Here is a 17,011-nt window from a genome sequence, read left to right as displayed (position 1 = left end):
TTCGCTCGTCCGATCTCCTCCGATCTCGTCTGGTTTCGTCTCGTCTCGTCTCGTCCCGTCTCGTATCATCCTGTCTCTTCTTCTTCTTGCAACTCGACCACCGGATACTCACCGGCTGCCGTTGCTCGGTGGAGATGTACCCGGTATGGTTCTTCGCTTCGTCCGCGTAGACACGTGCATCCGAACGTCGTACAAACTCGCCAGCCCAGCCTGTAATAAGGTGTCCGCCAGATTGGAAACCGATCACGGTTGCCTCTGGAGATCGTCGTGTACGCGGCTAGCCGAACATCGGACCGAATTTGATATTTAAACGGTACCTCGTTGGATCGAGATTAGCGAGATGCCTCCTCGTTACCCGCTAACGGTTACGATTGCTTCGCCTTCTGGTATCTTCGCGGCGCTCTAATTTCGCCGGACGATACGCCTCGCGAATAGATAAATCCAATAGATAAATCCGAATCACATAGATTTTCTGAATCGCTGTATTCGATTACGATCGTTCGACGAAAGAGAAGGAGGCAGAAAGAGAGAGAGAGAGAGAGAGAGAGAGAGAGAGAGAGAGAGAGAGAGAGAGAGAGAGAGAGAGAGAGAGAGAGAGAGAGAGAGAGAGAGAGGTTCGGACAGGCAAGGTAGCTCGTACGGTTCGTTATAGTATCGCTCATTGAGCGGATAACGCGCGAGAAGAAGTTTAATTCGCGTGGCCCGGTCGATCGACGATGGTCGGAGAGGAAGCAGATTTCCTTGTGGCGAGCAGCGAAGTACCAATATGTGTTTGGCAATCACGGCACTGTCGCTTTAAGACTGCAAATGCATTAGTCGTGTTCCACGTTCCTGCTCGGCACCAGGATCCCGGAAGGCGGAGTGGTTTTCTGGTCGCCGCAAAACGCTGCCATTATCGCTACCTGCGGAGTTTACGGCGAGCAACGCTCGATGGACGCGAGTGAGCGAGCGAAAAGTCGCGCCGACCGAGTCCGCTCTCGCGCACAATGCCGGCTGTCGTTATTGCCCTGCCACGAATGTATTAATAAAATTTATTGGTCGGTCCGAGTGCACTGTGAACGTTAATGGATTTCGAGGTACCGGTGGCCTCGCCGTAGGCAGCCAGCGACAGCAAATGAGCCACTCGAGACGGCGCTCGATGGCAACTCCTTCCACGCTTTAATAACGCGTTAAAACTTGACTGGAATGATATTACGGAACGATACACGGCTGCCGTAGACCACCTTGCAAGCGGCGAGAACCGACGTGGCGCGTCTAGCGAGTCCGGAAGCGATCTGCTCCGTGAAATTCGATCGTTCCGAGTTCGCGTTCCGGTCGTCGTCGCCTCTCGTTCGAACTCCGTCGTCGGAAACAGCGACAAGTACGGCTGCTAGTTTCCCTCGTCGACGTCGCGCGTTCGCTCGTTCGCGGGACGATCTTCTCGGCCGGAGAGAAGACGCGACGCGCGACTTCGGATTATCCGGCTGGTATCTCTCGCTTCTTGAAAGTTATTGATTTATCGATTGGCTCGACGAGCGATTAGGAGGGTCCGTTGATTAATAGTCGACGTATGCCAGAAGATAAACCGACGTACCGGCCGTCGTTTCCTTCTTCTTCTTCTTGCGGCTCTTCTTCTCGCCTCGCTCTCGTTCCACTGCTCGCCTCCCTTTCCACTCGTCTCGAATAGCTCGCGTCATGTAAGTTATTTGTACGTACGGAGGATCCTCTAACGGCCGTGTCTCGCGAGACGACCGACGTTTTTGCCCTTATCGCCGGTGTGAAAATACGCTTCTCTCGAACGATATCGGATCGAATTCTTTCGACGTGGCGATCACGCGCCCGGCATCGCGTCGAGCGCCGAGCGAGTACCGCGAGCACTAACGAGCGAATCGGAACAACGAGCGATCAAGGGAGCGAGAATTATCTGGAATCGAAGGACGACGACGCGTCTTTACGACTTTATATCGGCAAGGAACGGAAAGCCGATCGATCAGCGCGATACGGTCGCAAAGACAGGTCGAGTAGTTGGTCGAGATGAATCGGCCGTAACGGACGGCGTCCACCTGTCCCCGGCAACGATAAAGACGTGGAAAGACGGACGCGCGCACCGACTCGTTATCCTTATTGGCGGGTGAAACATGGGAGGGTGACGGAAGAGACACAAGCGGACAGATAATCCGGCTATTAGAGGCGTCCCCGAGAGATTTCAGGGGTCACGGGAGAGCCGATAGATCGGCTCGGGATCGCCGATGAACCCGCGAACTAAGGTCACTCGAGGATAGCCGGGGGTTCGACTGCCTCGAGTTTGTCACGATGGCAGGCCCCAATTTGTCGTAACAGGCTAGCCGCGCGCGCCTTTTTCCAACTCCTTATCCCAAGACCTCGACCTAGCTACCCGCCCCGAGTATCGTACGGGTCGGGTCGACTTCCCTAACCGGACAAACTGAATCGCATTGATTGACCGTTCGACAAAAAAAAAAAAAAAAAGAAAAAGAAGAGAGGAAGGAAAAAGAGGGAGCCCGCTACAACGTCGGATTCGCCTGATTCGACCGACTCGTCGTGCAGAATTTCAGAACGAATTCCTTTCTCTACGTTCTCCGCCACGTTTCGTCGGCGATATCTCGCGAAATGGATACCGACGTACTTTTCATGTCCCGTAAGGAAGAGATTTCTTTGGTCGTTGACTCGAAGCTCGATCCGTACACGAGCCGACGCGCACCGCGAATCCGTCGATTGTGTACGTCCGAGTACTTAGGCGCGATCGACGTCGTAGAAGAGCGTCGCGACGAAACGATCCGAGGAGAGAGGGTAGCGTGTGACGCTGCTGTCAGCGTCGACGAAGATTCGCGAGTCGATCGTCGCGGTCTCGTCTCGTCTATCGCTGATCGAATCGCTGAATCTCGAATAAATTAATTATCCGACGGGATAATCGAGTTAGTCGGTCGCGCGCAATCTCGTAACTCGGTGCTTTATCGAGCGCTTCCTCGCCGGATCGATCGGACGGAGGTTCGATCGTTGAACGAAAGGTTCGAACGCGAGGAATTTTCACGAAGAAAGATGGAGAGCGAAAAGGCGGAAAAGGAGAGCAAAGGAAAGCGAGATGCGGCAGGTACGACGCGGGGGAGACGGAGATAAAGGAGGAGAGAGAGAGAGAGAGAGAGAGGAGAAAGAAGGAAGGAGGGAGAAACGGCAGCACGTACACCCCGGTGAGTTCGATTCCACGAGTTTAGTTGCGGGACGGGACAGGGCTGCCGCACGGTCACCGGTGATTAATGATCAGGCCAATCAGATATAGTTGGCCGACCTGGTGGAAGAGAGACGAGACGGAGAATCGAACAGAGATGAAAAGGCAGGAAGGCGAACGGAGTACGAATATCGAGGCTGGCGAGCGATGGTAGAGGAGGGGAGGAACGAAGCGAGAACGAAGAAGGAGAGAGAGAGAGAGAGAGAGAGAGAGAGAGAGAAAGAGAGAGAGAGAGAGAGAGAGAGAGAGAGAGAGAAAGAGAGAGAGAGAGAGAGAGAGAAGAGGGAACGAGAACCGCGGTTGATATGTTGCGCTGTCACTGCGTTGTACCTGCGCCGGTGGGACGTTGCCGTTGCCTGGATTGTAATATTGTATTGTACTGTTTGTTGGCCCGGTGTTCCACGACCGTCTGCGCGCTCGACAGCCTGTCCAAATACCGCCACCACGGTTCGACGTACGTATCGGAGGACGGAGCTCTCTGCGCCCCCGGACGAACCGCCTCTGGTCGGTCGCATTCCATGTTTACCGGTGTTACACCCGCGCGATAAGGACCACCCTCTCGTACGGAACCGCGGAATACATTACCGCGTCGAGCAAGACGGAGGAGCGTGCCTCCTGCGAGTCGATAAGTCCTGCCTGCCCTGTCCCTCCGCCGTCCCCGCCGGAAACCGGCCGGTCGAATCGACTGGAACCGCGTGTGCCCGCTTCTCGCTTTCTAATCCGACCGATACACGTTTTACCGACTCGCCACTGTTGTCTCGTTAATCGTTGTTTCGCGACGCATCGATCTCGTTGCAACCGCTCGGTCACGAATCTCACCGGGTACATCGACGACCGCAACAGCATCTTTCAGCTGCAGCTTTGGCTCTTGCCTCGGCTTTAGCAGCGTATAATCTTGCTGGTTATTAATGGCGATGGTTTGGGAAACTGCTACCGGGCAGCCTTCCTCCGTAGCCCCTTGTCTCTCGATCGTTTTCTCTCTCCCTCCCCCTCGATCCTTTAAATCTCATCCTCTTCTTTTTCTTCCTCTTTCTTCTTCGCTCTTCACCTTGTTCTCTTTTGCCGTAGCTGCCGCTCTCCTCCTCCTTCTTCTCCTCCTTCTTCTCCTTCTTCTTCTTCTTCTTCTTCTTCTTCATCCTCCGTCGTTGCTCTGCCGTTTCTCTGCCCCGCACTTAACTCATCCTTCTACCTATCCCCCATCCTCCCCGTTCTCCTCCCTCTGTAAAACTGCATTCCGAGCGTCGTTAAGGTTCGCCCCGTGCCTACCGAAACTTTGCGAGCCGCGATCCTAAGCGCGCGTCGCTTTAATTGCCTGTCTATGGCTGACGCTGTGCGTTCGCCGCTGACCGGACGTCCTCGTTCTCGCTCGTTTCTTTAGGAAACGGATCCGGCCCTCCGTTAATTATGGACTGCCGGAGCAGTGCTGCGCGCCTCTCTCCGATACGTTTCGGCAGACGCGAGCCGAGGCAAATCGAAGCGAAGATAGGGTTGCAGCGGCGACGGACGATCGTTGGATCGATGGACGCGTCGTGCCGAGCCGGAGTTTAATTGGGAAAGTCCGCAACAACGGGCGACGGGCAACGAGAACGAGAAGGCTGGCGGTGGTTTCCTCGTGGACGACGAAATCTAACGTAATCTCGGGTTGCTCGTAAATCGGCGTACGTCGCTAGGAGGAGAGAGGCACGCGGAAAGACGGAGATGCGAACGGAACTCGATGAAAATGACCGAGCAGCCGGTCGATATAAAAGAGCGCGGGAAGTTCGTTTAACAGACCATAAAAAGAAGCGAGAGTGGAAGAAGCGCTCTCGAGGTGGATGTTTGCCAGCGGCATCAGCCGGTTTTGCGGCCCCGAGCGGAAAGGGTGCCGGAGGATTTGGAATTGGGTGCTAGCGTCGGAAGAGCGGTAGGTTAGAGCGACGGGCTATCGGTGATCAAGCTCCGGGGTCGAATCCAAAGGCTTATCTGGCGGAGTAAGGCTTACCGGGTTGATCGCCGACGGGTCTCTGCTAGCCGGTAGAAGAGAGCATCGTCTCGCTGGATCGTGCGATCTTAATCCGACCTCGTGTTTCGTGCTAACGCGCGTTAAAAGTCGGCCTAAAACGACCACGTTTACGGCCGTGCGCACGGTCCGGCTGGTTTTCTCCGACAAAAAGAACAAACGGCGGATGGCGTGCGGCGCGAAAGAATTAATTTTCCAACAGGGTCGATCGTCGTGGACGTGTCGCCCGCGAGAAACAGGTTCATATGGTTAATAAACTGGATATAAAGGTAAAATCAGGACAGGGGGATTAGTCATTCTCGGCAAGTTGCCTTTACCGACTCGGTCGACTACTAACTGGCATTTTTCCCAACGCGTGTGAACGATGGAGTCGTAATGCGTATCGAGGACTTGCGGTAAACGCTTTTCTCCGGTTGGAAAAAAAAGAAACGCGCTTCGAACGACGAATGGCCTTCCGCCGGCCATTGTCGGTGGTCATGCGTGGCTCGTAAACGCGCCATGCCGCCGCGCCGTCCAGGTTTCTAATGCCACTAGTTCCTCCACGAATACGCTGGCTCCGGCGAAACGCGCGCGCGCCTCTCGCAAACCTATTCCAACGATCCAGGGAACCGCCGGCGAACCGAGAGAATCTCTCGAACGTTTCCGAGTTTTTCTGCCGTGCGGCTTTCTTTCCGCCAGCCGGTGCAACGCAAAATAAAGGGAAACGAGCGGCCCGAGAGTCCTCGACCCGGTTCGGGACGAAAAAAAGCGAGGAGAGGCGAGGAAAGTCGAGGGCGAGGGCGCGCTTCTGGCGAAGCTAATGGGCTACTTTGTTAGGCCTCGAGCATACCCGAGGGATCATCGGGGATCGATACTACTTCCGCGTTGGAACGCGTTTCGCGCTCGAAAGTCGTAAAGATGAGTGCGCGTCGACGAATCCGCCTCACCTTCGAAAGTGGCGTTCCATTCGTTACGCTCGCGGGCCACGAGGCATTCGCGCGTCGTTTCTGCACGGCCGGTTGCATACAGAATCGAGCCGAACCGAAGTACGTACGTACCATCCTTCGTTTCGACCGATCATTTTCTGGTTCGTACGCCCGCTGATCGACCGACGTCGATTTTCCGGGCTGGCTGCCACGGGACGCGCAACCCCCGAATGACCAACGGCGGAGCAGAGAAGCTCGCGATTCGCGCCATTTCCAGCGCACATTCTTTTCCGCTATCCTCGGCCGGTCCATCCAGCGCGCATTTTCGACCGTCTTTTACGATCGGACCGTACGCTGCCTTGGGAGCCACGAAAGCTTCGCAGTCTCATGACGGCACCGGGTCGGCAAGCGGTCGGAAGAGACGGACGGGGTAATCGTCCGTGAAAGAAAAATCCGGCTGAATTTCAGATACTCGGGACGACTAGCTTGCCCGGATCTTGAGAACGGAGCGCGGTCGGTTCGCGGGACTTTTCCAGACAGACGCGAGAGCCGCGGAGAAGCGAGGAACGTGTCCGTCGAAAGCCGGAAATCCAGTGGTTTTTTCAAACGTCCGCGCGAACGTCAAAGATCTGGAAAAAAGGACGGGCCGATATCGGCGTCGAAAATGTCGGCGGAACGTTCGACGCGGTATTTTTTTCTACCTTTTTTTCCGCCGTCGAAAAACAACATCATGGAGATGCAGGTGCGACGGTGTTTGCGTTAGCAAACCGTTTCCCGGGCGGACAGGCTTCGTTGTGGCCGGGCGACACTGATTGCCAATCAATATGCCCATCTCGCTGGAGTCTAATTCGGCAACAATGTTGATCAATCAGTACGCACACGGCCTGGCCGGGAAGCCCCCGTTCCATTTTGCGTTTCGCCGTGTTCCGCTCGCAATCGCGCATCCACAACGAACGAACAACGGACCGTTCTGCACCGGACCATGCAGCATGGGGAGGGTACGCTCTGCCTGCCACTCACCTCCTCCCCTTCGTCTCGTTCTCTCTCTCTCTCTCTCTCTTTCTCTCTTTCTCTCTCTCTCTCTCTCTCTCTCTCTCGTCCGATCATTTCCGCTTCCGGTCGTACATCGTTCGACCGACCACCTACCACTTCAATTTCTTGCAGCGTTCGATACGCGCGCGGTTCCAGACCCGGCGAAATAATAGAGCCGTCGCGAACCGATTGGAATTTGCGTTTGCTTTCGTCGGAAAGTAAAGCAAGGAATCGTCGAGTGGCGATCGCGATGCGATCCTTTCGGCCGACGTTCCTACGCTCGTCGATCCACTCGGAATACGACGAAACAGTACGATACATACGCGCGACCACGTTCGCGCTTGGCACGGGCCGATAGCCGCGTTCCTGATTGCATCTCTGTTTGTACGTTCGCACGTTTCCAGAGAACACCAGGCTCGACGATGCTCGATTCGTGCTCCACGGACGCGCACCGTTCCGCAAATCAAATTGGCTTCGCGGTTCATTACAGGCTTATCCAAAGTTGCCGTACGTTACGAGGCAAATCGTGGAAGGAAAATAGCCGGGAAACGCGGTCGTCGCGTACCGTTCTCGCCGGCTGAAACGATATAGGCAAGGCTCGTTCGCGGAGTGGTCCGTGGAAGATGTATACCGACCGGAAGGCATCGTACCCGGAAACCATTATTGCCCCTCTAATTTCTTTACGATCTCGATGCCATTGGTCACGCTCCCACTGTGCCGTGGTTTACGGGCGAGCCTCGCGGTCGAACCCGGGACCTTTGGCAACTTTTTGCCCTGCAAATTGCGGCTTCTCTCCGAAATACCTTAGCCCTGTCGATCGGTCGATCGGTCGGTCAGTTAGTAAAAGCGAACGCTGCTGGCCGCTTTCCGTCAGCTTTGCTGGCGATAAAACTGGCGCTCGTAAATAACCATATCGCGGAACAGCCTGCCGAATCTGATCGATAAAAACGTCCCGCGCGCGTAGTTTCGCCATGTCGAAAGGAGAAGGCGCGCGGGGGTAAACGCAAGCGCGAACTACCCGCCAACAGCGAACGAGGCTAGTTCTCGCGTGGCCTTAGCGATACGCACGAAGAGAGGACGAAGGAAAAGGCGCACGGTCGATGATCGCAAGGCGAGAAGAAAACGCGGGCGAGAAAAGGGTTCGGCGACGACCAGATAGAGCGCCGCGCCGGAAAGGTGAAAGGGGAAGAAAGAGAGGAGAAGGAAGGAGAAAGAGAGGGCCGAGGTAGCGAGTACGATTCGTCGGTGGTAGTGGCAGATAGCAGCGAGTGGCTCGGGGCACAATGAGCCTATCAGATTATATTTCTATTTTCGACACGCGGCCTATCGCGCAATCCCATCTCTCTGGCGCGGCTACCGCGACGTTCTGCCAACACACAACGCAACGCGATATACACGGAGCCGCGCGTAGCCTCGCTCGGCTACACGTACGAACGCGTGCGGGAGCGAGACAGTCGTGCAACACGAACACGAACACCGTGTTGCGAACTGTGCACGGCTCGGCTCGGCACGGAACGGAACGACGCGGTACAGCCACGCCACGCCATGCCACGCCACGCCACGCTACGCCACGCCACGCTACGCCAAGAGACGGTTCGTAGGCCCCGTCTCGCGCCGCCTCGGGCCTCTCGGCCTCTCTTTCTCTCTCCTCTCTCCGTCTCTCTTGGTTCTCTCGACGCTGATGCCGACTCTAACGCTGATGTTGCCGCTGCTGTTACCACCGATCGTCCCTGCTCCGTTGCACCTTTATCGAGCATGCCGCGAGTACACCAGCGGGCTTGCTCTCGCGCGTTTACTCGTCGCCGCGCCGCCGAGCTGCCACCGTTTTCGCCGGACGCATCATGCGCGCTCGCACCGTCCCGTTGCTCCCTTCCAAACAATAGAGGCGATCGCCACCGCGAATAAGCCGCGAAGGAACGCGCGTGCCTAACGTCGTTACTTCGGCCGATGAATTTCCACGCAGACACCGGAATACCAGCAGTCACGATGCTGCACCCGAGATACGCCCGATCGAAATACGGGAAACGACGCCAACGGGACGCGCGCGGCCAGACCGGAAAGATCCCTTTCGTGCCCTGGATCTCGCGAAAGTCGCAAAATCCAGAACGAGGAATATAGGAGCGGTGCGCCAACCGGTGGTCGAGGGGCTGTTTGGCTCGTAATCGGGCGCCAACGATCGAGCCAGCGATCGAACGAGCCATCGTCGAAAGGGAAAGGACAGAGTCGACGACCGAGATTCCACGCGTTCGGTATTTCGACGAAGAGAGAGAGAGAGAGAGAGAGAGGGAGAGAGAGAGGGTTGGAGCGACGTTCGATGGTGGTAGCTCGCGGCTACTTCGGTCCGCTCGCAGACCCCTCCGAGAACTCTGGAGGCGAGTTGCCCGGCTTCGTTTCCTACGTTCCATGCGAGACGTCCGGATCGCGATGATGACGGCCACGCACGCGTATGCGTGAGCGCGCGTATGCGTGAACGCGTATGTACGACAGGGACAAAGGGAAGCGAGCCGAAGGTACGATCGAGCGAGACGAGCGCAACTCGAACCGCTTTCCTTCCTTCGGGCGGTGCAGCTTCTCCCGCGACGGGTACCACCGCGCTTCTCTCTTCTCTGCCGCGTCCTCCGCTCCTCTTCTTCGCGTCCCTCTTCGTCGTTTCGAGACCTCGTCCGTTTTCTCCTCTCGCTTCGATCCGCCGTGTCCCGTCGCCGTCTCTTCTTCTTCTTGCTCGCCGTGGTTCAACGAGCCCCTCGTCCACCTTCCCGTCGCTCGAACGATCCATCGACTCTTGCCAGGACGCGACGCGCTCGTAGTTATCCGACCGTCGCGGATTAAATCGCAAAGTTTCGAAAGATCTGGCATCGTGTCGAGGCAACGCGTCGAGATAGAATAGAGAGCAGAGAGCGGAGAGCACGGAGAGACGAAAAGACGTCCGAGTCACGGCTCTCGCGTCGTGTGCGAGTGGCGGCGAACACGGCGGCGGATACCTCGCGGAAGGCGCGAGACTCTTTCGAGGAAACGTCAAGCGAGACGTTGAAACGGCTCGGGGTGTTCCTGGTCGACGCGATGGAAGGGACTCGCGCGCGACTTGGCAGATGGTTTCCGAGCAGCGGATAGCTGTCGCGCTTCGTTGAGTGACGTCGAAAAAGGAACCAACCACCGACTGCCGCCAGTCGCCGAGAAGAAGGAAAAGCACGGCAGTTATCACGACACTTCGTCGCGACGTGTCCGTTGCTCTCGGCGGGAACGCGTGTGTGCACGCACGACACTGTAAAATTACCGCGTCAAAAACAATTACCTCACAGGCCAACAGTTCGCGGCAACCCGTCCTCCAGACAATGAAAATAACCAAAGCCGCCGAAATGTTTCGCGGCTCGGCTCGGCTCGTCTCCTCCGCTCGTTACACCTCCTCTCCTTTTCCGCCTCGTCGACGAGTCTTTTCGAGTTGGTCCGACGCCGCGCGTTTCGTCGCGATCCGACCCCCGTACGATCTCCTCTTCGCAGTCTCTCTTTCGGAACGCGATGGTCGCGCGAGCGGCATTCGCGCCAACAAGCAACGGACCGAGTAACGAGGAAGCGCGTTAACGAATGTTAAGCGGCCAAGGGAGAACTCGCGGGACAAAATGCTGGAAAAAAGCTTGCCTTTACGGTGTATCGTGTAATTATCGGGGTGTATCGAGTGTCGGGGTGGCGCGACGCGTCGCGTCGAATATTCGCGAGCGACGCTGTGGAGCAGCCTGCTCGATAATATCAACGATGTTGGTTCGTTCGTGGGGCGGAATCGAGCGGGCCGTGGCAGCCGAACGGAACGGGGACAGGGGATACCGGTGGTGCACCGTTGTCGAGTGGAAAGGGGTCCAATCAATCAGCCGCAAATCAGTATGCACGGCACGTTCGCCTAATGCCGCCACTCTTTCATCATATTCATTTGATCGCAACCCCCTCGGCTTGTGCACGCAATCGTTAATGGCGCTGTTTAAAGATCGCTACCGATCGATGACGAAACCCGCCCCACGATTCTCGTCGTCCCTCCAGCCAAAGAACGGACGTCGTCGGTTCGGCCACCATCGTACGCACGCTCCTTCGTTCTCCGTCTCGGATTTGTTTTCGACGAAAAGAAGGCCTGTGCCTCTGATCGCGAAGCGTTAAACAGATTACGGACAACAGACGTGGCTCGTTGCCAGAAGGCAAACGCGTCTTTGGCTGCGACTGGCGCGAGATCGAGATGGCAGCGGCCGGAGAACCGGGCAAATACGTAATCCGGATTACGGTGGATCCGCTTAGCTTACCGGACACTTGCGCCGTGGAACGATACGGCGCCGATACCGGTGCCCCGTTTTACCTCGCGCGTTATCCTTCCACGACTCCGACAACTTTTTAAGAGGATTTCTCTCCTAAGCCTCGATATTTTTAACGAGCGATTCTTCCGATCGACGCCCCATCGTCTGCACGAGTGGAGTGGTCGCGACCCGAAAATTTACCTCCGCGGTAATCCGTCACGCACGAAACCGTTGGCGATCGAGCGTCCGCTTAACGCCAAAGTTGCGAACCGCTGATCGCACGACGACGTAGATTTCCTGGAAAAGATAGTCGACGGCCGTCCGAGCCGGTGGTCGCACTTTGCCGACCGAGACCCGATTTCGTCTCGATCGCGACGAATCGCCGTAACGAAGCACCGGACGAGCGTACGTCGAGGCTCCGCGCGTCCACCAGAATCATCGAGGCGTAAGTCGCAGGAAGCGAATAGAAAACGAGCGAAGCGGAGGCGGAGGCCGGCGGAGCGAGGGGTAGGTCCAATTTAAGCCGAGCCCACGCCGCAAAAATGCTTCGGAAGGCTCTGGCTCGGTTCATTAAATGGAACCCAATAGCGGTTGTTTGCGTTGCCAGACAGCGAATCCGTCGCAAATTGAATGCCATATTGCATACGTTCCGCCTGCGCTTCGTATACAGTGCCGCGCGCTCTGGCGTAGCTTCGGCGATTCTCCGCCAACCACTCGCTGCTCGGCTATTACGCTTCCAATTTATAGAAAATTAACGGATTTAATATCCCGTCGAAATAAAATAGACGACCAGACGACGCGCCTATCGATGCGTACGATATCGTCGATCGACCCGTTTGTCCGTGTCGTCGTACGACGAAACGTCGCCGCTATCCGGTTTCGAGCAACCGACGAAACAAAGGCGGACAAAGTGTCGGCAAATATTTCGCGATATTCCCTGGAAGAACGGTGGACGGATATCGCGGCGATACGGCGCACAGTTAAAACACAATTACCGGCACACCCCCGTGCATCGACCCCCGACAGACCGCGGCCGTACCGCGCTGTCAAAATAGATAACGCTCGGGGTAAGTCACCCCGAAGTTAAAACCCGTCCCTACAGCGCGCGCTATAGGTCCATTCACTTTGGGTTAACGTCGACAAAGGGTGTGCACGAGCGGTAACGAGGGGGGAGGGTGATTACGCCAGGACCATGATACGCCCCGTGTGCACGTTTTGCTACTCGTGAACCGAGTCAGGGGTTGATATTGCCGCTGTCGGGGGTGCCGGTGACGTCACGGCTGATTAACATAAACCATTTCAACGATCTCCGCCGCGATTGCTTTTCCTCGCCTTTGCCACTTCGCGCCGCGGGTACGTTCCGCCGTTTCGCAACGAACCAACGAACGATTCTTTCCAACTCGAGCGATGTCGCTGATGAATTTCGCGCGGGCTCGGCTTTTACGATATCGGGCAGACGCGGCGTCAACCCTTTTATTACGAGACCGGATGCCTATAACTATTTCGACGAGAGGAACGTTAGCGAGGCGGCGGTTGCGTTTCACCGTCGTTATTAATATATAACCACGAACAGCCAGCGCCAACACGGCTACGGGTTACGAGTTACGAGACACGAGTTGCTTCCTTATCGCGCACGACTTTTGCTAGCGTCGTTTGATCGAGCGACGCTGCGCGCAACGGCGAGAAATTTCTTGCCACGATACGAGGGCCGCGAGGCTATTCTTTCCGACCTCGTCTTTCGCCAAGACCGCTCAATCCCGATTTACAGCGTCCGAGATCGTCGTTTGCGATGCACGTCGCGAATGCTTAAGCTGTATCGGGTACGCCGATTGCGGTTGTTTCGCACACGCGTTCCGTAAATCAGTTCCCACGTACCGTAAAAGCCGAATGCCGCCGTTAAACGATTCGATGCGCGATAGAGATAGACCGCAATAAGACGACCCTTTATGTCGCAGACCTTTATGCCGACCGTGCGATACGTTTCGACGGATTCGCCGATTACTCGATCGGAAGCCGGAGAACCGAGACGAGGGAGGAAAGACGAATTTCGCGAGGCGAAAGATTTCCCGGGCTCGGTGACCTCGGCATGGAAACGCGCGCGAGGTATTTCGGTATTTTCGAGGATCGACGGTTTCCTCGGGAGGAATTCGAATCGCTGGAGGTGTCGGAGCAGGCGGTCGGAGCAGGCGGTCGGACGCCAAAGCCCTTCCGAGATACTGGCGCGATCGGGAATCGTGTTACGAGGTACACGCGTACCGGCACTGTCGTATCGAGGCATCGCGGGGATCCCATGCATTCCGCGATCTTGCATTACAATTGCTAATAAACGCCCTCTCTTCGGGTCCGTTGCTCGTTCTACCGGCTCGCTCCTTCGACTTTGCCGCTTCCACCAGATCTCAGGGGGCTACGTGCCTCTGTTTCTTGCTCCTGCCTTGCCTCCCCTAGCCGCTTTCTATCTCCGTCGCTATCTCTGTCTGGTCGCGTAACCGTGAACGCGAAATCGAACAGAGTGAATCGGAGTAAATGGACGAACGGGGCTGCTCTTCGATTCGTACGCGATTCGCCGAGAGAAAACGAGAAATATGGAGGATCGGCCGGAGTGGAAAAGGGACAGCGAGATAGCCGGACGAGCGTCCCGCGTCGGAGAGAAGGAAGGGAGAAGGAAGTGGCGTACAGCAGGACGAAACTTTGTCTCATTCGTACTTTTACATTTGAAAGCGGTAATTTATGCACGCGTCGAAGTGAAACGGAATGCAACGGAGCAACGGCGAGAGCGAGCGAGAGGAGGAAGCACGAGGGGGCCGGAGGAGTCGGGGAAACGAAGGACGAGAAAGAGGAACAAACGTCGCTATTGTAATAGATACGTTAGCATGCAAACGCTGTCTTTTATACGTTTACCGGTGTACGGTAGTGGTGGCGATGTTTCAGGCGTGTGCGCCGGTGTTCGAGGAACCCGAGTTACCGTCGTCTCCGATCGCCGTGGACCGAGCGGACGAAAATTCGTGTTATCGGATCGGGGAGCGTAGAGTCGGAGAACGAGCGAACGCCGGTACCGAACGACGACCGCCGTTACGTCCGCGACGACCACGTCGAAACGAAGAGGGTGGGAGTCGGCGTCTCGTCGTTACGTTCCTCGCATCGTCGATGCGGTCGCAGGCCGACGCGAGGATTTTCGCGAGAACGCGCGAAACCAGCGTACGAGCAAGTTGGAAATAAATGCTCGACGAATACGTCCCTGGGGCCCCGCGAGGTAAACGTTTGGCGGCGACGCGAGGGGGGTACGGTTGTCGGTCGGACGGTGTCGAGAAGGGCTTGGGGAGGGGGGGAGGGGACGAGGTGGTCGGCACGGTAGCGACGAGGTCGGTGGCGGCGGCGGCGGCGGTGTCGGTAGCGATGTCGGTTCTCTGTGTCGGGGCGGTAGGGGCGGGGAAGGGTACAGGATCGGCTCGGTGAACGCTTAGGAGGGGAGAGGCGCGGGATCGGGACGTTCGAGGGAACGGCGTGCGGCAACGAGGGAGGGGCGGCGGTGGCAGGGGTGTAGCTACTTACCATACTCCCAGTATACCAAAGTCCCGCGGCCGACTCGCTCCGCGGCAGATAGCAGTTGCTAGCACACCACGCGCTTCTCAGCGCCGCTCGGGCAAACGGAGAAAGGCCCGGTCTCTCTCGCGAAAATGGCTGAAAATCATCGCGGCTACGGCCGCGGCCGCGGCACGTGTTCCTTGGCTTCAGCGCGGGCCACCACCGCTCGGGAAAAAACGGTCGAGTCGCACACCGCGTCGGTCCTCCACCTACCAACCGTACGTACGTGTCCGTGATTTGCAGCGAGATCGACCGACCGACCGACCGACCGCCGAGCGAACGGTCGGAGGAAGCGATGCAACGAGGATGGAACGCGACCAGGACGAACCACGAGGACCCGGAGAGAAGACGGAGAGTGCCGGACGACGACCGCGATCAACGCCGGCACCGGCATAGGATCACGATCGGGGGACGCTGTTCCGCGTTTCCAGCGGTTCCGGTCACGTCGGTCACGTGGTCGCCGATCTCGCAGCCCTCCCCCTTGCCGTGAACCACCGCCGCCAGACCCCCTAAGACGGCTTTCCCACCAGGGAGGGGGAGTATCATAGGTGACCGGGTGGGGGCGGCGGATCGGCCGACAACGGAGGAACGAGGACGAAAGGAGAGGAACGGCCCAAGGGGTGGGAGAAAACGAGAGAGCGAGACGGACGCTTGGTAAACGTCGGAGCGCGACGAAGAAGACAAAGAGGAAAGACGGACGTGAACGATGGGAGAGACAGCCTCGATCGCGACCACGTGGGGTAAGTCGACGATGAGAACAAACGTACTTTCGCTTTTTCGTAGTTTGTCTTTGCCGGAATCGCGATACGTGCTACCATTTACGTATACGATACGTGGTAGTATCTGGTATTTGCCCCGATATTTGCCTCGATGTTTGCCCCGATATTTACCCCGATATTTGCGCCGAAAGAGGCGCGCACAGGCAAATGAATTCGTTCTGTCAATTACCACCGGACATTTCCAAACTGGACGCGTGCGGAATGTTTGGCGAGAAAATCGGAACGATCGAACGAACGACCAGTCTCTCACGGATCGAGAGAGAACGAACGAGAGATCGAAGCAGCGATACGTCGCAACCACCGTCACGGGCGTCGTTGTTTCTCTTCGAACTGTTCGGTTGGCATCTATACTTGGCACGCGGAGTAATTGGTCGTACCTCGCGTTCGACAACGTGCTTGGTCGCGCCAACGTTCGTTGCTCGTTCCAACGGGCCAATTTTTCGTCTCGGCGCCACGTGCTGTCCGACCACGTGCTCTCTCCTTCCAGTTTTCTTCGCTCTTCTCTTCTCTATCATCGGCCAGCGAGACAACGACGATCCTCGGCAGGGAAAGATTCGTAGGCGTTCGTTGCGCGCAACGGTAGTCGTCGCTACTTTTTTTCAAGCGATCGAACAGCGTGGCGATCGATCGACCCTGGCACACGTGCGACTCGAAAGCGATTTTAACGCAAAACCAATCGACGACATCCAGGCCGACAGTGGAGGGTGGGCCGCTATAACTTTATCCTCGCTTAATCGCCTTTTCGATAGGTACGAGCCGATCCCTTTGTTCAGACAATATCTCCACCCTGTCCCCGCTAATGTATGCACCGTGCCGGCCTCTCTTCTCGCTCCCCCCGGGGCTTTCGTTCCTCGCGCGATGACTCCGGGGCTTCTAACTCGGTACTCGCTACCCCGCGCGAAACCCAGCCGAGGCTAGGGAGACCCCGTGGCACTCGTTCGCTTTTATTGAATTTTGGGACCGTTCCAGTTGCGAGCGAGAAGCACAAAGAAGGAGAGAGCGAGAGAAAAGAACGTATCCGGACACGCGCATAGAGCGAGCGAGAGGCAAGGAGGGGTTCGGTGGGCGGAGAGCTAGCCGGAATTAATTCTCAGCCCGGTGCATTGCTTTTTACGATATAACTGCGGTTTGTTAGTCGTTATTCACGGACCGAATTCAATTTCCCGTCTAACGCGGGATAGAAATAGCGCGGTAACGAATTTCTTCTTTCGATCGTC

The 17,011-nt window shown here is 56.8% G+C and overlaps 1 protein-coding gene across 6 annotated transcripts in view; it reads left to right on the top strand.

The window, feature by feature from the left end:
• Positions 1-17,011, top strand: part of LOC126928691 (uncharacterized) — a 238,600-nt gene that overhangs the window by 113,619 nt on the left and 107,970 nt on the right. For 2 of the 6 annotated variants that reach the window (XR_007716901.1, XR_007716898.1), the window contains exon 1: positions 37-15,755. The exons of 3 other annotated variants lie outside the window; for them this stretch is intronic. The gene's annotated coding sequence lies outside the window, so the exon portion shown is untranslated. Of the gene's footprint in view, positions 1-36; positions 15,756-17,011 lie in introns of those variants that run through there. One more of the 6 variants, XR_007716897.1, reaches the window with a different exon arrangement.

Source organism: Bombus affinis, chromosome 2, assembly GCF_024516045.1.
Source record: "Bombus affinis isolate iyBomAffi1 chromosome 2, iyBomAffi1.2, whole genome shotgun sequence".
Classification (NCBI taxonomy): Eukaryota; Metazoa; Arthropoda; class Insecta; order Hymenoptera; family Apidae; genus Bombus; species Bombus affinis.
The sequence above is the reverse complement of the archived record's forward strand: the minus strand, read 5'-3'. Positions and strand labels throughout refer to the sequence as shown.